Source organism: Ailuropoda melanoleuca, chromosome 10 (genome assembly GCF_002007445.2).
Source record: "Ailuropoda melanoleuca isolate Jingjing chromosome 10, ASM200744v2, whole genome shotgun sequence".
Lineage (NCBI taxonomy): Eukaryota > Metazoa > Chordata > Mammalia > Carnivora > Ursidae > Ailuropoda > Ailuropoda melanoleuca.
In genome coordinates, this window is record NC_048227.1 from 87,770,213 (window position 1) to 87,793,504 (window position 23,292).

Genomic DNA, 23,292 nt, shown 5'->3' on the forward strand with positions numbered 1-23,292 from the left:
TCTAAGACGGAAGTACAGTGTATTTTCAACTCGACAGGAACATTTGGTGAGCCTTTCCTTAACTAGGAGTCAGAGCATGAACTGAATAATTTCTAAGTTACTTTTCATATGTAGTATTTTACATGACAATGACCTGTGTATGCAGATCCATTGCTAGGAATAACAATGATAATGCTTGTTGTTCTTGCGCATTTACCATATGCCAGATACTGGTACAGAGTTTCATATGCGTTACCTTTTTGGCTCTTCATGACAACCCTATGCAATAACCCTAGACCTATTTGACAGTGGAGGATGACCCTTAGAGAGGTTGACTATCAGAAACAGAATCAAACCCAGATTTGGCTCCCCTCCAAGCCTACAAGGTCTCGCCTCACCCATCCACCTCTACTAGTAAGTTTTATCGTAACTTAAAATAATACATCTTCAATAATACTTTCTCCTAAATATTGTCCCTTGGACTTCAATATTTCCAGTGCTTAAATTTTTCATGGTCCTGGGAGAATAGGTGAGTTTTGCATGGTTGTACTAGAGAAACTGGCCTCAACATGCCACTTCCTAGAAATCACACAAACCCATAATTTAAATAAGGTTCAAAATCTGTATATTGTATAGACTATTTATATATTGTAAAAATATAAAGTATTAAGAACAGTATTATGAGGGTAGCTTCTTGTGAGAACATGACAAGTTATCATGACAACAATGTTTTATTTTGTTCTTTGGAAAGCATCCCTTTTTAGGGAAAGTAAGAAGCTCACAAGTGAAAATTAGGCATATGGTCACTTCCCATTCATTGGTTTACCCAGAATAATTTTGTTTAAAACACTGACTTCAAATTAAACAATTATATAAAATTTTATGAAAAACAGGATTGGAATAATATATTTAGTAATTAAATAGAGTATAATATTTTCATTTAGGAATGAGGTATTATCTTTATAAGTCAGACATTTAATTTCTGTGGTATACAGTAGTAAATTAAAACCATTATACCTTAACACATATACAATTCTTATTCACTAAGAACATACTGTAAAAAAGAGATGCACAAATTAAAATCACACAAAGGCAATACTATTTTGCTATTAAAGAATGAACCAGAAGATAAAGAAAAGTGACATACAGAAGATTCAAAAGCTGATATTTCATGGTCAGAACAAAAATTACCTAGAACATTTAGCTAATTGTGGGATTCAAATTTTAGGAAAAGAGGCTAATCAGAAAAAGTCGAATCTACTATTTTACTTATAAAAATCAATTTTGCTGATACTAACGCAAGATCATTCTCTAGTCCAATTTATTATCCAGGAAATTTTAAAATTCAAAACTTTGAGCCCAGTCAAAAAATACATTGACTCCATTAAGCAAATAGCTTCTATCAGGGAAATCTTTTCCTTTTAAATTTCTGAAGACAAGCCTGCCATTTTATCATGAACCTGGATGATCGCTTGAAACATGCTCCCCACTCCAGGTCATACAGGAAAAGCTTCTGTCTGTGTCTGAGCTGGAGGCCTCAGCAGCACTGGGGATCCCTCTGGTCTACCTTCCTCTGAACCTCAATGTTTAACTTTTTACTTCAGTGAAAAGTTTACGAATATTAGGAGGGAACTGGAAATTATTCCTATTTCACGTGCACCTTTTACATTAGATTTTAAACATGGCTGAGAATATACTATTTCTCCTCAACGCCAGCCTTGGAGAGGCTTCAAATAACTGCTATCCACAAAATCGCTTTCCTTCTTGCAGTTTCTGAGGCATATGGACACAAACAGAAGGGAGAAAACATGAGTGATGGGTCCGTAGAGGAATATACTGATCATATTCTTAAACCATTAAACATGTGGACTCTTTTCATTAATCTCTTGTCTACAGTTGTTTTATCTTGGAAATGGGGAAAAAATCTGCCATGTAAATTGTGTGTACCTTAGATCTATTACTGGGCATGCATGTTTGTCTTTTTCAAACCAAACAGGATTTGGGAGTATTCTAAAGTCTCTCTGCTGGTCTCCTCAGCTTCCAATCAAGTGAAGAATTCACTTTTAAAATCAGGCTTTCAAAGTTGAATCCAAGATGCGACGATGACGTTCGTTTTTTTTTGTTAGGTGATACTTTTACTGAGCAATCTAACTACCAACAATGGTAAATTCCAGAGCTTGTGTTTATTGTTTAAATGTATGAAAATGCTTATTAATAGGGAAATAGTAATAATATTATTACAACCCATCAAATGTACCCTTGTCTATACCTGCAGCTTCAGTTGTATTTTCTCAGTAGAGATCGATTTGGCTCTAGGAAATCCACAGTAACGTGGTTAATTATAGCTGTATTACTTCTCCATCGCAGAAATACATCTGATTTTTCATATTTCTAAATGTATGTTTAAAGTTAAAAGTAAATTTTCAGTTTTTTTCACCAATTGATATGCTTAAAAAATGTAATATTAGAGCAATCCTCATATGGAAAAAAAAAAACAGCCAGTTATTTCCTTCTGTGAGATTTCTTTTTATGGTAACCAAACCCATGCAGAGTCATTTTTGGCACCCATTGCCAACAAAGGAGAGATATTCCAAACACAATTCCGCGTTCACATTTAAAATTCTCCCAGTGTCTTTGCGTGCTACGAAAGAAGTGAGCTATTTCGTTGGAGGATGCAACTCTGGGGTTTCCTGTGGATGGTGCCCCAGCCAGTAGAAGCCCTTCAGGCAGTAAAGACAGGCGTTGCCTGGCAGCTTAAGCACGTTTTTCAGAGGGGCACAGTGTTGAAAAAGATAGTATCCTCTGCATGGCTGTTACATGGAAGAGTTGCCATTTTTCTAAAAGTGTGCCCTCTCCCTTGGCCACTCTTCACAGTCCCACTCAAATAAATTTGGCACCCAGTTAAATAATTTCCTCAGACAGGCCTTGAAAGGAAAGGCACAGAAACAGCGTCCCATATAGACCTCAACAGAGGTCTCTTCAGGATAACAGCTGGGTGGGATTGGCAGCAAGGCAGCCTTGCTCTGCAGATGAATAAAGGCTTACAGTATCCAGGGTTGTCAATCTGGGATCTTTTGCTTAGAAAAACACTATCTTAGAAAAAAGCTTTACCTCAGGAAATTAATCATTACTTGAGTGGTGGCAAAAGTCAAGTGCGCATCAAATAATAACATCCTAAATAATAATGGTATAAAATGACTGGCAACAAACACTACCTCTCCACTTCCAAAATATTAGCAATACACATTTTTAAAAATCAAAGTGGGTTATTTGGCTTTTTTTGGGGGGGAGTTGGGGGGATATTATGCTTGTAAACAAATATGCACATCTTAAAATAGTAATTACTGAATAAAACTTTAGAGGCCATTTCCATATATTTGCTTTTAAAATGCCAGAGATCAATTACCAAATATTTTAAGAAATACATGAACATCTCAGGGCACAATGATGGTCTCACAAATCACTACCACATAGGAGGACTGGATAAGGGGAAAAAGGATCTACAAAAAAACCGTGACCATTGCCAGAGTCCAGCTGAATACAGACTTATTTCCACAGGATGATTAAAAAAAGGCACCGTCCTGAGAGCCAAATTCATTATAAATGCTTCTTTTATTAGTAAAAATCCCCATAACAACCTTAGTTCTCCCTAAAATAAGCAAGCTGCCAATATGAGGAGGATACTGTATATTATATAAAAACCTGCCAAGCAATCGAGAGAACTTTTGGAGAAAAGTAAAAATATTTTGATGATTACCCTCTAATTTGACATAAGTTAAAATCCAATTTGATATTTAAAACCTAATGGAAAACTAAACTATATATTTTTCCACACTGGCTACACTGAGGGCATGATTGCAGATGCTTGGATAGCTTGCATATATAGTCAAGGTATTTATGACTTATTTTGACTGTAGCCTGCTACTCTCAATATCTTTCTCTAAAAGTTGTTTGCAATTTCTTTTTTTTACCTTTGTGATTTTGTTCTCCCCATTGTATAACCAAAATAATTAGGATTCACGAGGTAGAATTTTACATGAAAATAAACTTTGCCACAAAGAAACTCTCTTAAATAAGGTTATCTCAGTTAAGAGAATTATAATTAAAACTGGTCTGCAAAACAAAACAAAACCTTCACAACACTTTTCTCTCTAGAGGGCATATACATTGCTTCCTCCTAGATTTAATGACAAAGTTGGTTTACATAGGGGTACATGGTAGGCCAAAACTGCTTTTCAAGTTAAATGTAAAAACAATTAGAATAAAGTAATGAATTTCAGTTATTAACCTGTTATCCACATATCAAAAAACGGCATCACAACCATCGATGCCTTCCACAGCGCCGACTCTCCCCACAGGAGCTCATGCACAACTTCAGGGAATCTAAAAAATGAACAAGAAGAGTTTTTAAATGATGGCACTTGTAGTCAATTGAAGAGGCATGCTTATTCTTCATTCATAGAAACTGCTTTCCTTGAGGAAAGAAAATTTGGAAAAGGATCTCTCAAGAAGACATTTTTTTTTTCCAAAGGAAAAAAATTTCCTCTCCTTCAACATAGTTTAAATCTTTTGAACAAGTACTTGTATTCAAAAGAGAATTGCCTACACCAGCAAAAGTGGAGGCAAGTAGGAAAATAATGGTAGGGTTTTATCTAAACTTATTGGAACTAGAGATTATGCCATGGCAGGGCATGACACAGGCCTGCATTAAAGCTGAGATTCTCCTAAAACTTCTTTTGCTGCATCGGCAACTAAACTCCACAGGATAAAGTCTCAGAGAATCTCGTAGCGAATTCTTTTCTATAGTTTATTTCAGCAATGTTATGTCCTGTGCTAAAATTAATTTCTGAAATAGGAAGCCAAAACCAACCAAACTAAAATCCTGAGACTTAACAAGAAATAAAGAAAGGGACTTTCTCATACTTAGAATTAATATTTACCCAACTCTAAACCAAAGAAATGCATGGAAAGTCAGTCAAACTACTTAATCCAGATTAATCAATCAACCATTTTGAGATGGTTTATCTCTCACTACAAAAGGCCCATATAAAATATTATTATACTATTCTTAGATGGTTATTGTATATTTGTTCATTTTTTTTAAATATTGCTTTTTCATCCAGATAGGTTAGTGTCTCATAGGAAGGACTAAAGATTCAAGACATGCCAAAATGTGCCATAATCTAGTCCCCCTTCACATGAGCATTCAAAGTGCTTGAAGGAAGTAGTTTGCTTTGACTTCCCCCCCCTCCTTTCCACACTGCCGCAGTAGCGCTTTAGGACACCCTGTGCACTTTGAGACATGAATCATTATAAGCAAGTAGGCCCACTTGGTTCCTCAAAAGACACAAAAGGTACAAAAATAGCTTCTGCAATTGAAGCAAGAACCTCGTCAGCAGCCAGATGAATGTGGGTGGTCAGATAAGATTCCGTTGCTGCAAAGGGCAAATTATTAAGCAAATGCTAGATTTATTTTCTTTTTTAAACTATGTTTTTCTTGCCTCAAATCAACCATTTGCTGGTACTTAAAATGACACTTGACAAGCTCTACTATTCTCCAAATTGAAAGCTTCATCAAAGCCAAAGAATATGATTGATTTAACACCGAAAAAAAATATTCTATAAGATAATAAACTATACCTATATTTTTAATAAACCGTATAACACCTCTTAAAAAAAAAACAAGCTAAAGTGGTTTAAAAGCAACAACAACAACTATACTTTGGCAATATGACCTAATCTAAAGCAAAGCATGGCATCCCTCAGGAAAAAAAATAAATAAATCACTGAGCTATTTTGCACTCTAAATAAAACTCACCTACAACATAAATGGGCCAAGATTCTACAGATATAGCTATTTACAGGGAACAATGACTTGCAGTATTCAGTGACACCTACGATTGGCAATCCCACAGTCATTGAACTAAGAGGCAAGCAGGGAGAAGGAGAACATAACCGTCGGAAGGCCAGCCCGGACACCCACTCCTTCCAACTGAGTTGCTACTATAGACAGGCACCCAACCATTTTCAATCCCAGAAATCCTCATTCTTGCCAACAGCTTCCACAGGCAAAACAGAGCACAAGAGTATCCCTCAGACAAGCTGTGACAGGGCAATGTTCCCAGTTCTGACTCTGCTTTTCCAGGCTTACTTTCCAGGACTATGGCTACTAGAAATAGGAAACACTTATCTCATGACATGCACATAAATCTGGAATTTTAGATTAGAGAAGATCCCTCTTTTCACTCAATAAGAGGAATCAAAATTTCTTTTTGTCACATGACTGAAAATTCATGATCTCTTCAATGCTTGGATTTCCCTTGGAGAACACAAAAATCAACGGCAAGGATATTACATTTCTATTTTACCTTCCATAAACTTCCAGGTAATTAGTGTGATTTTAAAGCAAAGATCTGGGTGGTATTAACATGAAAGATATGATACCAACTTCGGTGATTGTGCACAAATAATTTTGTTGCAAATTAGAATCAGTAATGGCCTCTACAAGCAAGGCAGTTATTACTATTACCATAAAGACATGAAGATAACTATCTCAGAAAATGATTTTTGCACTAATTTTAAGTGAGTTTTTGTGCCTCAGTTTATCAAAATATAAGAAAAATCATTCCTCAAATAGCTCTTGAGAATGTAGTGTGACAACTTATACTTATGTTCCCTAGAAATCAAGAATTCACACAGTATACTCAAACAATGGAGTAAAAGAGAAGAGATTTTCATTTCTTCAACTTTACTTTTAGGTTATTAGATTCATAAGAAATCATTAAGCAATGAAACTTAAATATTTAATAAAACTAACAATTTTATTTCAGGAAATAGTGTTAAAGGATCTTGTTAAATATCCTGTCATTTAAAATTCATTCCTAAATATGGGGTGAAAATTATCTTTCACTTTACTAACAAAGTACAGACTGACTTTTCTGTCTCCTACGGGTTTATAGGAGAGTTCCTCAAAAATATTTTTCAATTCCCCCATCTTCAATTTGTAACAAAACACTTGGAAAATTTGAACATTACTGTTTCTGTCCCAGTGGTTTCTCAACCTTTCTACTCTAAAAAAATCTTGGCATTAGGTATTTATTCTTGGATGCTTACAAGGCATTATCACTAAGCCAAGCAAGGAACACACTGAGCTATGATAGTAAATGATAGATAGATTATAGATAGATAGATGATAGATAGATAGATAGATATCTTTTAAAATATCCATTATTGGTAAGAGTTTTTTTATTATTTCAATTCTCTATTCTTCCAAATTGTTTTAAGACAAGTTATGACTTAATGGTTTAATATGACTTTTTGATGAGTCTTGCAAAACATTGAAGTTTCATTGGCAAACTTCTTCTGCAAATATAAGTACCTTCCATCATTCTTGTTTTTTTCCTGAGGTTAAACAGATGCACACTAGATCATAATTTTAGTAGAAGAGCTGATAAGATAAACCAGTTGCATTTTAGATGAGCATCGTCACAATTAAAAATAATTATTATTCACATCAACTCTTGAAAAAATGGCAAACAGGACTGGAAACATGATATGATCCTTAGGTTTCTCATTTAAAAGAAGTGTTTAAATATGACATGTTTAAATATGACACTGCTCTTCACACACTAGAGAAGAGATGCTTATATTTAATAGTGGTACATTGGAATAGAAATTCCAAAGTAGTAGGTAAAGATGGGAGAAGGGTACTTAAAGAGAAATGCATGTTCAAGATACATTTTATTAATTCCATCAGTTTTTTGAAGAGAGGCATCTTTTCCCCACTTAAAAAAAAAAAAAAAGGCTCTAAATGGGCCCTTTGTTCCACTTCAGAGTGTCTTGTGTGGCAAGGTAAGAAGTGCCTGGGAGGTGGTAGAGAAGGCAGGCACACATGACACACATGGTGACAATACACAAACACACACACTCAGTCATACACTCTGATCGGTGTGATGACTATAAACAAGCTTAGACCTTTGGAAACAGTTTGTAAATCAAAGTGAAGGTTGGGGCTAGGTTTGAAACGTAAAAAAGAAGATAAAGGGTTAAAAAGGGTTAAATGTAAAAAAAGAAGATAAAGGTATAGGTTTGTTTCCTATACAAACAGGAACAGGAAAAGGTAGTAATTTTTGGAACATGGGACAATTAATTACTGGGACAAGCTAGGGGCTCTGAAAAGTCAAAAAATGTGTGTGGGGAAAAGGGAGTTTCCACAAGAGGAAGTTGGGGCAAACTGAATCAAATTCACCTGTTTTGTCTTTTTGTTTAGGGTTCTGGTTCTAGAAACTGCTTGTAAAAAGGATCCCAGAGCTACCTGTGGTCTATTGCTGCTTCTCAGCAGGTAGTTGGTACTGAAACAGGCAAGATACAAAATGAAAACTTTGTCAATTAATACTACTAAAAGCAACCCAAGAAGTAGGCACATGTGATTTAGGGATTATAACTTAAGCCTCTTTAACAAGATTTCTTTTTTCACTATTTTAAGACACTTTTAGGCATTTATCAATGCCTACTATGCGCCAGAAAATGGGCTAAGTTTACAAAATACAAAAAGGGAGAGGCAAGCTCCCCATTTAAGACTTCAGAGCCTAATGGGGAGACATTTGTGAACAAATAAGTTCAACAAAGTGTTTTAGGTGCTTTGACATAAATATAAACACAGAACAGGGAGGCCACAAAAGAGGCAATAGTCAATTCTATCAAGAAAATTAGGAAAGGTTTAGTGAGGCAATGGATATTAAGTCTTTAAAGAAAACTCTGCTAATATACAAAAGTACACAGTTCTCAATGTTAGGTTGAGAAATAAACATACTTGTCTGATGAAATAAAAATATAAAATTCTATCATTCCAGTTTCTCTCTAATTGTATATACTTTTAGCATGGCAAAATGTTAGTTCATGGAGTAGCTTAAGGAATAAGGTGTTCTAGTTAATACAACCTTATGGTTAGGTAAAGGCCACAGAGAAAACGATTTTTGTTTTAACATCTGCTAGTGATTATTTTCCAAAGTACATTAGGCTTCTCCTTGAGTTAATTAGAGTCTCCTGAACATAATTTAATCTTTCTTTGATGATTCAGTATCGAACAGTGCTCTCTAGTCCTTACTCCGCATCTGGGCTGCGATCATCTGGTATTGGCAATGCAAACTTCTCCACACGTGTTCCTAAGCACGTGTCATATTTTCCAAGATCACAGTTGTAACTGAGATTTGTTTTCTTCACCACACATTTGACATCAAATAAGTCATATCTGACTAACTTGTTTTAGGAGCAGATATATAACTATCCACTTCTATCACCATTAATTTTTGGGCCTATTCTAAATCATACAGGGAGTATTAACTACTGTGAAACGTTTTAGAAATCATTCAATCCACCAGTCAACTAATAGAAGAAAAAGGTGAGAACCAGAGAAATCAAAAGATTTCCTTAAGGACCTAACAGGTCATTATGATGGGTTTAAGCTATTGTTTAGGTCTTCAAACTTTAAAGTCAGTTATTTCCCACTCTCTACACTTCTTCCTCTTATTGAAAGTTTATTAATCTGGCCATAATGCAGAAGCTGATTGAAAGGAATGAAAACTGAAGAATAAATAGCACTGAACTTAGAATGAATGAAAACGTTTATCATCCATACTTTAAAACTAACTGGTCAAAGAAACAGAAAATAACAGTAGCTAAAAACCAATACCTCCATTGCACTGGCTATCAATTTTTACAGAAAATTTAAAAAATTCGATAAAAATTTTAATTTTTCCAAAATGAGTAAATGTTAGCAAAATCAGTTGCCAAAATAATCAATTTCTACAAGTAGCACATCATTTTGTATCCAAACCAAAAATATTTATTTAATTCTCAACCATTTTCCAGCAAAAGCTATTTTCTGTTATCAAGCTTCTTATGTTCTTACAATGAAAAAAAATTTTAATTAAGTATTTTAAGTCAAATTATGCGATCATCTTCCCCAAAGCAAGGATAGCTCTTTCACTGACAACCAATGGAGGTACACCCCTTGGTTCATAATACCAAAATTTAACCAAGGAGGCCTGTGGAGATAGGGTAACCCCATTTCCACAATTATTATTTTTCTGGCAGAATGGTGTATGCTGCCTTGTTCTTTAAAAAGGGCCCAACCAATTAAATGTTTTGTATGATTAAAAATCTTACTATTTTTGGTTGAATTTTAAATGGGACTGTTTTCTTAATTTCTCTTTCTGCCTCTTCATTATTAGTGTAGAGAAATGCAACAAATTTCTGTATATTGAGTTAGTGTGCTGCAACATCACTGAATTTATTTATCAGATCTAATAGTTTTTTGGTGGAGTCTTTAGGGTTTTCAATATATAGTATCATGTCATCCGAAAATAGTGAAAGTTTTACTTCTTTCTTAGCACTTTGTATACCTTTTATTTCTTTTTCTTGTCTGATTTCTTGCACCAAAAATAATAAAGTACTTAGGAATAAACTTAACCAAGGAGGTGAAAGCCCTATACTCCAAAAACTATAAACTACTGATGAAAGAATGTGAAGACAACACAAACAAATGGAGATAGTCCATGCTCATGGACTGGAAGAACAAATATTGTTAAAATGTCCACATTACCCAAAGTGATCACAGATTTAATGCAATCCTTATCAAAATACCAAGAGCATTTTTCACAGAACAAGAACAAGCAATCCTAAAATTTGTATGGAATCACAAAAGATCCCAAATAGCCAAATCAATCTTGAAAAAGAAGAACAAAACTGGAGGTATCACAACCCCAGATTTCAAGATATACTACAAAGCTATAGTAATCAAAACAGTATGGTACTGGCACAAAAATAGATGCATAGATCAACAGAACAGAATAGAGAGCTCAGAAATAAACCCATGATTATATGGCCAATTAATCTTTGACAAAGGAGGCAAGAATATGCAATGGACAAAAAAACAGTCTCTTCAACAAATGGTGTTGGGAAAACTGGATAGCAACATGCAAAAGAAAGAAACTGGACCCCGTTCTCACACCATACACAAAAATAAACTCAAAATGGATTAAACACCTAATGTGAGACCTGAGACCATAAAAATCCTAGAAGAGAACTTAGGCAGTAATTTCTCTGATATCAGCCACAGTAACATTTTTCTAGATAAGTCTCCTGAGGCAAGGGAAACAAAAGCAAAAATAAACTACTGGGACTACATCAAAATAAAAAGCTTCTGCACAGGAAAGGAACCTATTGGCAAAACTAAGAGACAACCTACTGAATGGAAGAAGATATTTGCAAACAATACAACCAGTAAAGAGTATCTAAAATACAGAAAGAACTTACACAACTCAGCACACACACAAAAACAAACAATCCAATTTAAAAATGGGCAGAAGCCATGAACAGACATTTCTCCAAGGAAGATCTACAGATGCCTAATAGACACATGAAAAGATGTTCAACATCATTCATCATCAGGGAAACACAAACAAAACCACAATGAGATATCACCTCATATCTGTCAGAACGGCTAAAATAAAAAACACAAGAAACAACAAGTGTTGAGGATGCAGAGAAAAAGGAAACATCATGTACTCTTGGTGGGAATGCAAACTGGTGCAGCCACTGTGGAAAACAGTATGTAGCTTCCTCAAAAAATTAAAAATAGAACTACCATATGAAACCACTAATTCCACTACTGGGTATTTACCCAAAGGATATGAAAACACTAATTTGAAAAGATATATGGACCCCTATGTTTATAGTAGCATTATTTACAATAACCATGATATGGAAGCAACCCAAGTGTCCATCAACAGATGAATGGATAAAGAAGATGTGGTATACAATGGACTATTACTCAGCCATAAAAAAGAATGGAATCTTGCCATTTGCAACAACATAAATGGATCTAGGGAATATAATGCTAAGTAAAATAAATCAGAGAAAGACAAATACCATATAATTTCACTCATATGTGGAATTTAAGAAACAAAATAAATGAACAGAGAAAAAAGAGATAAACAAAAATCAGACTCTTAACTACAGAGAACAAATTGATGGCCACCGGAGGGGAGGTCAGTGGGGGGATGGGTTAACTAAATGAAGGGGATTAAGAGTACACTTAATATAATGAGTACTGAGGAATGTATAAAATTGTTGAAACACTATGTTGTACAACTGAAACTAATGTAATGCTGTATGTTAATTATACTGGAATTAAAATAAAAAATATCTTTTTTGTTTTCTTGGCTGTGATACATTTTTATTTTTATAGTCCAATTCTTATTTTTTCCCCTTCCTTCCAATTCCCACTATTCTATACCTTAATGTTATTATGGTAGGTAAATAACCACTTCCTGCCAAGCTATCTTAAATATTTACCCTAAGTAGTTGGAGGATAAAACCAGAGGAGGACTATTTGGCTACTATACTCTAACAAGAAATACAACAAAAAAGTCATAATTCCAATATATTGTGTTCTCAAGTTGTACCTTTTACAGCACTATGTTTACTCTTTGGTCGCTACAGGTATACATGAGTAAGGTAATGATTCCTTCTCCAATTTTCCTTTCACTCTTGGATGTGCCAAGGTTAGCATAAAAGGCAATGTTAACAGATTATGTGAACAAAGAGAAGGGAGAAAACAAATAGTAAAATATGCATTATTTTATAAGTATGCATAGAATAGGCTGACCTTGCCTGAAGGAAAATCCATCTCTCACAGTAGACCCTCCCATGTCAATGGAAATAATACCAAAAGCATGAATGCATAGTTGAAAATTTGAATTGCATTTCATATCTCATGCTACAACCAATTCTCAGGTGGGAGGGGGAAAAATCATCTTCAGTCTCCCTACATTAGGTCTATCCACAATAAAGATCCCTGAAGAAAGAAATCAAGGCAAGGCCTATGATATGTCATACATATAACCTAACCAGATGGGCCCTGTCTGCCTCTAATAACTGAGCAGCTGAAATAATAAATTCTATCTCCTCTCTTGAAAATTCTTACAGAGTGAGGAAACTGACCCATGTGTCAGTGTAGAGGTATACAACCTCAGTAAGGCAAAGAGCACATCTTGATTTAGCACTGTTCCTGGATCAGCAAGGCACACAGACTTCAGAAATGGACATGTTAGCACACAGCAAATATCCTGAAACTCACTCAGTTATTATTGGAGTTCAAGAAAGCATATGATCAAAAAGGTCTTGAACAACCAACTAAGCCTCAACAGAGGCACGTGGTTCAAATAGACTCCATGTTTACCCAAAGGAAGTAACCAGAAAACCTTTAAAATTACCTATGCTATGTGGTTATTCAGGTACTCTCCTGACATTTTGACAAACTCTGAATTCATATTCTGCATTCATATTTTCAGCCCCATCTTGGAATATATCATTACTCACAAAGTTTAAGGCTAGAAAAATACCCAAGTTTCAAGCAGGTGTTTATAAGATCCTCTTGGATAAACTCTGTCAGATAATTCCAGAATTCCATCAAAAGGCCCTTTTGCTCAATCAAATGACATTTTTTCCAAAGCTTTTATAAACTAATGAAATGAAATAAAATATTATTAAAATGTAAATTTCATATTTATTTGAATTTGAATTCAGATATTACATTTTATTTACAGTACATATGTAATTTAAATATCATATATATTATAGAAAATATATATTATATATGAAATTTAGATCAACTTCAATGAAACTTACCAAGAAAAACTGAATTAAGAATAATGTCCAGGTGTGGAATTCAAAGATAAGTAAGACAAGATTCCTGCCCTCAAAGAACTTACTGTCTAGTGGGCAAGAAAACCATATAAACAAGCTATAAAAGCAATAGAGACATAAGATGGTGTTATGGATGCACAGAAACAAAAGATTGCTCGGGAAAGCTGTCTTTAAGAAACACAATCTTAGGCCTTGAAAGGCTAGGATTTGGCAAGTAGAGATACAGAGAAAAGGCATTTAATGTGAACATACTGTCCAAGAGAGAAGACCAAGGCATGTTGAAGAAACAGTGACTGGAATATTGGATACTGAGGTAATGGAAGTTGGGCTGAGAAGGAAAGGGTGGCAGACAATAAAGGAACTTGATTTGATAGATAATGAAAGTCAGCAGAGGTTCTGAGCAGGTTACCACAATCACAGAGATACTTTAGTAAGGTCACACTTAGAGCCCTTGTCTTTCCATCCCTTTTTGAGCAAATTTTTGCAAATATGTAGGCTGAAAAAAAAAAAAATCAAGACAGAGGAGTTTAAGACAAGGGAGAAGAAAAGCTAAGGGGGAAAGATCCAAGTAATAAGATAATTAGTGGAATAAACTCTCAGAAAAATGAGAAAGAAAAGGAAACTCAAAAGCACAGATTAAGGGATCAGTTTCAGAAGAAAGAATGGAAACTTTTCTGTTTTAGACTGGAAGGACAGAAGAAATAATGAAGCAAGATAACCTTTTAAATAGAGAGAAAAGAAATGGATAAATTCCCTGAAGATGTTTTTAACCTGCTCAGAAAAGTAGAAGGCTGGTCCTCTGACGAGGGATAGGAGAGGGAGCTCGAGTTGGTGAAGGCTTCATGAGTTTAAACATCCATCTGTCCTGAGTTCTTAATACAGTTAACAGTCTTAGGAAGAACACTATTTGTTCTTAGGCTATTTAAAAAGAGGGTTTTGCACCAGAATATATGTAAAATTTATCTAAGTTGATAAATATATCCAAATAATATAATATTATCATATCAAATAATACACTAAAAGATTATGTTTATCTTTTATTTTTCAATAAAACTCTGAGGCTGATGAACTATAAGCCACTCTTTAAAAGAGTAGATTTAAGACAATTAAAAAAATTGTATACCATTTTTTTTACTGTTTTTTTCAAAACCACAGTTGAAGAGGTCTCTTTTATACTGTAAACATAAACACTGACCTATATTGATTTTAGAACTCTTACTGAGTTTAAGATGATCAAACTATTAGCTAATATCTGGAATATGGATTTGTTATCTTATTGAAATAACTACATATATTCAAACACATTTGAAATATATTGAAAGTTTAACAGTCATTTGAATGTCTCACAGGACATGGGACAGTAGCTGGCAGAGTAGAAAGTCAATAGGTACTTGTCAGTTGAGTGAATGATGAAAAGAATTACATGAGGGGGGCCTAAGTGGCTCAGTTGGTTGAGCAAATGCCTTCAGCTCAGGTCATGATCTCAGGGTCTTGGGATCAAGCGCCAAGATGGGCTCCCTGCTTAGTGGGGAGTCTGCTTCTCCCTCTATGCTCTCCCCTTCCCCCTGCTTATGCTCTCCCTCTCTCTCTCTCTCTCAAATAAATAAATACAACCTTTAAAAAAAAAGAAATTATATGAATAAATGTAAATAAATGAATAAATGAACTAATAAATGAGTGTGAATACACTGTGTGTGTGTGTGTGTGTGTGTGTGTGTGTGAGGCATGAGGCTTGCTTAATGACTGAAAAAGCACATCATAAACCCTCATCTATAACGCATGGAAGGGATATTGGCCTGTCTTCCACCATATCCAGCAATCAAGGACACAGAAACCCATTAAAACTGAGTGACTGACCTGAGTGGATTTTAAGAAAACTGAGCATCTCAAAACCTCAAAAAGAATTAGTTTTAGAATTTCTGGCTCCTTTTCAGCTATGAAACACAAAGAAAAGATTTTTGTAAAAGCTAGATGTTATGTTAGAAATTCAGGTAGGAAAAAAGTGGGTCTTTTTTTTAACCAAATAATAAGTATAAACATCTAACTGCTTTAACTTTTCTTAAAGATCTCATCTCAATACAGTAACTAAATTAAGTGATTACGAGTTAGGCTTAAATGTCTTTACTTAAAATGTCAACAATAAAATCTTAATTTAACTTAGTTTTTTCAGTTTTTCAGTCTTGCTTTCCTGCCTCCTTATTGATTGGAGTGGTCATTTTTATCACTTAAACCTGTGAGATTTGTTGCTGATTCTATGTATGCTTATGCCAAATATATAAATGTGAAGATCACTGAAAACCAGGGAGAAGAAAGATGGCTCCTGGATTAGAACTTGAAGCCCTGAGGCAACACGCCAGCAAATGTCTAGTTTGGCCTTGAGCAATGGTCAAGACACATAAGGCAATGTTGACTCCAATGGCCCTCAAGATATAAAAAGTCACAGTTTGGGCACCTGGGTGGCTCAGTCAGTTAACTGTCGGACTCTTGATTTTGGCTCTGGTCATGATCTTGGGGTTGTAAGACTGGGCTCTGTGCTGGGTGTGGAGTCTGCTTAAGATTCTCTCTCTGCCCTTACCCCTCCCCCTTCTAAAAAAAAAAAAAGTCACCCAGGAGTTGTTCATGAATATTCCTACCTCTTGCAGTCTTAGAGTATATTTACCACACTGACTATCAAGATGCCAGTCTATGTGCTAAGTACAAGGGAAGAAGAGGGCAGTATTTAAAGCACTGTAGTCAGATAGTCCAGTCCAAACATATCATGGATCAAGCATTTACTAGCTATGTGACCATAAAAATCTTAGTACAAAGGTAAGTAATAATATCAAATGTCACCTACCAAATGTCACCTACCAACTTCATTCAATTGTGAGAATTCAGTGAGACATACTGAACTCAATGAACCCAAAGCACTTGGTAGAGTATCTGACACATGGCAATTGCTCAAGTATTATTGTTGTTATTTTTATGGGTTACAACTGCCCTCAGAGACTTAGCCTGGGCCTTGGTCACTCCAATTCTAAATGGAACCAGACTATAGAGCCAACCTAGAATGCACTGGATGACAGTGGCTCGCTTAAATCTGCTCTGGTAGTAACCTAAGTCCTTGCGCCTAGACTGAGACCATAATGCATGCCCCAGGCACAGGATTGAGGGAGGAGTGACTGGTTGCATTCCTCTACATGAAGTTTCTCATAGTTGAAAATTATATGGACTGAATGTTTGTATCTCCCCCAAATTCATATGCTGATGCCCTAGCCAACCATGGGGCTATATTTGGAGATGAGGCTTCTAAGGAAGTAATTAAGGTTGTAAAGGTGGGGCCCTGATCCCGTAGGATTAGTGCCCTTACAAGAAAAGACATCAGAGAGCATTCTTTCACTTTCTCTCTCTGCATACACACCAAAAAGAGGTCCTATGAACACACTATGAGATGAAGGGCATCTATAAGACAAGAGAATAGGCCTTAGAATAAAAACCAACCCTGCCAGCACCTTGATCTTGGGCACCTACTCTCTGGAAGTGTGAGAATTAAATTTCTGTTGTTGAAGGTATGCAGTCTATGGTATTTTGTTATGGCAGCCTGAACAGACTAACATGATAATTTAATAGTTTTGAGAAAGTACACGAAACTGTTGAAATGAGGGAGAAAAGATGTAATGAAAAGAATACTAGAATTTGAGTCAGAAAATCTGTATTCCTGTGCTAGTTCTAATACCTGGTAGCTATGAAATCTTGGACAATTTATTTAGCCTTTTTGATCCTTCTTTCTTCATTCAGAAAATAAAAACAAAAATTCCTCCCAATCATGGTTGTTGTAACCAGGGTGTCTATCATAGTAGGTACTCAATAAATAGATTTTTAAAAGATAATGAGATCAAGGAGGTATTCTGTGAGGAAGAGATATAGTAGTTAAAGATACTATATCTCATAATTCTATATTACTGCCTAGAGCAGAATATGGCAACAGTCATGCTGTGTTTCATTCTATCAACATTTAGAAAATATTATTGGTGGCCTAAATATTCACTTTTTATGGTATCATTAGTGACTGAGGTGATATTTTCAATGCTTTAATCAGTAATTTATCAAAGAAAATTGATGATGATTCTATGCCACATTTTTTCCCCAATTCAATGCCTACTAAAGTATGCATTGCTTGCTACTATAGACAAGGCAAGGTGTCTATTCTAGTTTATTCAGCAATTAAGAAGTTGTGTGATTTATAATTTTTAATTGTCTAAAGTGATGACATGTGGGAGAAATTTACCTGTTGTCAGTATTAAGAAGAATTTTATTTTTATTTAAAACTGGTTTTATAGACACTACATTTTTTTTAAGATTTTTTATTTATTTATGGGACAGAGAGACAGCCAGCGAGAGAGGGAACACAAGCAGGGGGAGTGGGAGAGGAAGAAGCAGGCTCCCAGCAGAGGAGCCCTATGTGGGACTCGATCCCAGAATGCTGGGGTCACGCCCTGAGCTGAAGGCAGACGCTTAATGACTGCGCTACCCAGGCGCCCCAGACACTTCATTTTAAGACAATTTAGTGTTCCTCTTTAGGATGGCTTCTAAAAAGCTAAGATCTAAATTTGGGGCCTTCCTCAAGGAAGTATACAGGCCTTCCTGGCGTGTATTTTGACAATAATATCATTTTAGCTTCAAGTTCTATTCCTACTTTTGTTTCCTGTTGTCTCATACTCGCACTTACTAATTTGTACACACACACACACACATGCACACCTCAATAATGAGAACAATTACAACAGACATAATAAATGTAGTTGGGAACTGTTTCTAAAATTGAATCTATTTGTATACTTCAATAGTGTTTGGGCAGCACAATTGTGAAAACTAATTGGTTCCAGGAATATAAAAAGTAATGTGGATACTCTCCAAATATTTCTCTTTTCCCTCTGCTTTCACATGTATTGATTCCAAGAAAAGAAAGGACTTCATAAATAGAACAGGAAAGGTACATATAACACAACTCAAGAGAAACATTAATTATTTTTTCTTCTCTAAGGAATTGCATATGAATAATATGGAAATAATATGCTCAAATTATATTATCTTTGAGACATGGTCAAATTTCCAGCTACTGTCAAGGCTCAGCAGCAGACATGGTAAATGCATCTGACATATTCTTGGACACAGATAACTTACACTGGCAGATCTGCACACAAATCCTGTATGGTGTACTGAAGGGCTGGATGAATGTTTTTTATTTGTTGAACATCCATAAGGTATAAAATCAGATTTGGACACACGTACTTGAGCACGTTTAGAATCCATTTGATCAGAAAGTATTTCAAGTCTCAAATCAACCTCTACTTCTAAGCATCAACTATTCTAAATGTTACCAAAATTTTAAAAAATGAATTAAGAGTCTAAAAACCATTTTTAATGCTGTTTTGATTAGCCAATTATATGTGATTTAATTTGATCTTTGTTTTCAAATAAATCCAAATGCTAGAGAATGTGTGGGATTCCTAATTTGGGGTTTCAGTCAACATTGACCAATATCCAACATGGACATACTGGCCTAATTTCTACATTTTTCACACCCATATAAATAATCTGAAGAACACAATTTAAACAATGCAGCCAGAAATAATTCACCTTGAAAAACATTATGAGAAATTAAAAATATATATATATGCTTTTGTTTCAGCTTTAAGAGCAGTTGGCCATCCCACAAATGGTCTTAATTCACTGACTCCCTTTTACCGATGTTATTTGTTATATTGTATATTTGTTATATCTCACTTTCATCCTCTCTGAGACATCACTGAAGAGCAAAGAATTTGCTTTAAAAATCTCATTAAGAATTCTCCATTAGCAAAAATTCTCATCAAATAAACAAAAGTAGAGAAAAATAAGCAAAAACAATTAAGCAAATGAAAACAGAGAAGACTGCAAAATTAAATACTTTATCATATTGTTTCATTTATCAGGCTTGCACTGATTTCATTAAGGGCCTTAGACAAAGGGACAGTGCTCATGTTCCTGCAGCATCTGCTCTCTGATTTTAACACGGGCGTAAATTATTCAAATAAGCAGATTATAATACCTCTTTGAAATGATGAGTAGCAATCCAATATAGAGAAGAAAATGTTTTAATATTACCTTGCATAGGTACATTATGTTATTTTTCAAAGCTTATCATTTCACCCTCGTAATATCCTCCTAATGTAAGAAGAGCAAGAGGAAGTTGAGGCTCAGAGAGGCTAAGCCATGGTCACAACAATATTTCATGGATCACACAATCAGCGGGCAGCTCCCTGGCCTCCTGTTCCCCAACATAAGGCTCCTTTTGCGGACCAAATGGAGCCTACAGACCAGTTTTAAGAGAGCAAGTGTGAGATTTGCGGGCAGAAGACACAGGTTTAAGGTCCCCCTCTCCCGTGGATTGACACTGAGTGGTTGCCCTTACTTTCTCTGAGCTCGAATTTCCTCATATGTAAAATAGGAATAAAGATGCTGGCCCCACTTTTCTACCCCTCTATTGGTAAGCCGACAATTGAGATGACATATGAAAGTTGGCTGTCAATTTTAAATCACCAAACAGTAGAAATTGTTGTCGTGGATACTAACGAACAAAACAGTTTTTTGCTGAAGAAACTAAAACAGAAGACATTCAAAGGCCTGAGGCCTCATACCTCCTATTTCCGAGTGCTCTAAGTTCTACCAACATAGTAAACAGTCAGAAGGCTTTTTACACAATAGACTAATGGGGCTGCTGGGTGGTTCATCAAGGTCAGCCCATTTTGAGGGAATAAGGGAGGCAGAAAATTACAACCCAGGTGAAAAACCGTACAAACTTCCGCTTCCCTCGGTGTCAATGCCTTCTTCATGGGCATGCTGGGAGATCTAAAAAGTGGAAACACCAACCACGGTGTTTTAATCACAGCATTTGTGTGATGCCTTTGATAGCAAAGAACAGAGAACCTGACCCAAACTCTCTACAGCAAAAATATTAACACTGTTGACTCACGATCCTCAATAGTCCAGGGGTACTGTGCTTTCAGGCTAAGCTTGATCCAGAGACCTGTGAAGCCTTCAGGATTTGTTTTCTTTTACTGAGATTCTTTGGACTCTTTCCCCTCTGTGTGTCAGATTCGTCATGAGGCTGGCCCCTCTCTTGCTAGTAGCAATGACAAAAGAGATTCCTGACTTCCTCTCTTCGCTACCAAATCAAAGGAAGAGAAAATTTCTCGTGGCTTCTCAGGATGAAAATCTTCTTTCATGTTTGACAGGCACTGCTTACTATTACTGAGAAGCCCAATTCAGAATTATTTATAATACTCTTCTTGACATAAAATCACTACATTAGAAACAAAGGGAAGGATTCTCCAGGCACATGTGTACCTACTCTTTGGGGCACAGCATGCACATACGTACACAACAGGGAAACTGCCATTCCAGAATAGCCCTTTGTTTACAATGTTGAGTGACATCATCATCTCCATTCACTGTTTAAATGATTTGTGCCCATTTTAGCTTAAAGTCCCAATTACTGTCTTCTTGAAGAAAGTATTTCAAATGTATTACTTTTGATGAGTTAACAACTCTTCCCTTTGTTCCGTGTAAAGTTGTGAAACAATTTAGAACTAAACATTTTAATTCAATTTGGATTCATTTGTGTAGCTCAAGTGTAGTTAATGCCTAAAAATATAAACAAAAAATAAAAATTCCTTCTCCAGAATTTTCAAGCATAACTATTTCATACTCTATTTTGTGTCTCACAGAAATCAAACCAAATAACAATATAGTCATTTGAAATTTTCTTTGAGATGTTTTTGTCAGAGAAAATAAGCTGACAAGAATCTGAACACCCTCCATTTATAGTAAACCATTGGTGAGGAGGTACTATTTATACATGTTTTCCATATGATGTGCTTATGTTTTTAGTTTCTGAGTACTATGCCCGTATTTCTTTTCTCTTACTTTTTTTCTTATGAGTAAGGAGTTCTACCCTCTGTCCCCTCTTCTTTATGAGAAAAAAAAAAACAAGAAAATCTATTTTATGAAACAAGTCATGATAGCAGTTAATGAAGTAAGGTTTCCCACAAACTTATTTATTACACCGCCCTCCTACTCACTTCTCTCCAGTTTCTGGAAAGTAAAAAATGGATCTTATTGTTAACACCTTTGAAAAGAAAGGATCATAATAGTCAAAAGGATCATGGTCAAAATATAAAAAAAAAAAAGCTTAGGGTAAATGTGCCATGTGGGTTTAAAGGCAGAGCCCTGTCATTTTTATAGACTAAGTATCACTAAGCAAATATGAATATTTAAGGGTTTTTAAAGGTGTCAATGATTCCCTATGATTTTTTAAAAAGATTTATTTATTTATTTTAGAGAGAGAGAGCAAGCGGGGGGGTGACAGAGGGAGAGAAAGAGAGAGAACCCTCAAGTAGACTCCTAGCTGAGCACAGAGCCCAATTTGGGGCTTGATCTCAGGACCCTGTTTTTATTGTATTTTATAAAGTAAAAATTATTAAATAGAATATCAATGTATATTCAATTTATATATATTGAATGACTACCGATAAAATATAGCTCATTTCTTGGCTTGTCAGCCAGAAAGGCATCTAGGCCCCCAATGCAGCCCATGAGGAGCACCTAAGTCTGTCTAAAAGCATATGGGAATATGAATCTTGTCAACTTCAGGGACAGGCATGCCTCCATGAGGGACTAAAGCACCAAGAAAAAGGAGAGAGAAGGCGTCAGGCATTATCTTTTTGAGCATTGTGTCCTCTGACCCTATAGAATAGTGACTAAAAATTAGTAATTTCTGGTCACTAGTAGTTGGTTTCAAAATCAACTAATTAGTTGGAAAATTAACACTTGCTAAAAGCAATCCCCACCACCCCACCCTGCCAAAAAAATTATCAAAGTTCCAAACATCAGAGCTCTGTTAGGTGGCTTCTGTCATGCAATCTGAAACTGTAAAGTTCAGAGCGGTAGAGGGGCAAACAGGTGACATCAGAAAGCAGGGAAACCTCGGGGCTAAGATCTGGTTAGTGGGAGAGAATAGTCCCCTTGCAGGCTAGCAAGGAATGATACATCAAGGCCAAGCCCCTGCCACTCAGCCCCTGACCCAGACCCACTGATTAGTCTGAAATTTATTCACTTTCACCTTGCACGTTAAAATCCACCTACCACTTAATATCAATGAATAATGGCTTCTCTTCAAATGCAGGTCAAACAGCTAAAGTCAATTTCTACCCTTCCCCCACAACATGTTAAAAACTTTGTTGTTGCCCAAGAACTTTCCCAGAAGTCTGATTAAGCAGCAAATATTTTCCCTTTTCTTCAGACTTAGTGTCTGGGTTGCAACACATTTGGATGGCAGCAAAAAAAAACCCAAAACTTGGAAGATGTCTACATTTGACTGGTGTGAGAAAACTGTCTTAAGCACTCACAAATAATTGAGGCATGGAACCTAGGGGAGAAAATGTCACCACATTCAGCTGTGGAAGTGTGTCTCCATTACTGCAATTTTTAGACACTTATCAACATTCAATGAACATCGATGATATGATATTAGTCATTATTAAATAGCATCTCTGCCGCTACCATACGAAGTGCAGAATTCGA

General features: G+C 35.6%; 1 protein-coding gene across 2 annotated transcripts in view; it reads right to left on the minus strand.

Moving 5' to 3' along the window:
• The window catches only part of HIVEP2 (HIVEP zinc finger 2), a 195,401-nt gene that overhangs the window by 27,099 nt on the left and 145,010 nt on the right, over positions 1 to 23,292 (minus strand). For both annotated transcript variants that reach the window (XM_002912632.4, XM_034669212.1), the window contains exon 3: positions 4,268 to 4,362. The gene's annotated coding sequence lies outside the window, so the exon portion shown is untranslated. The remainder of the gene's footprint in view (positions 1 to 4,267; positions 4,363 to 23,292) is intronic.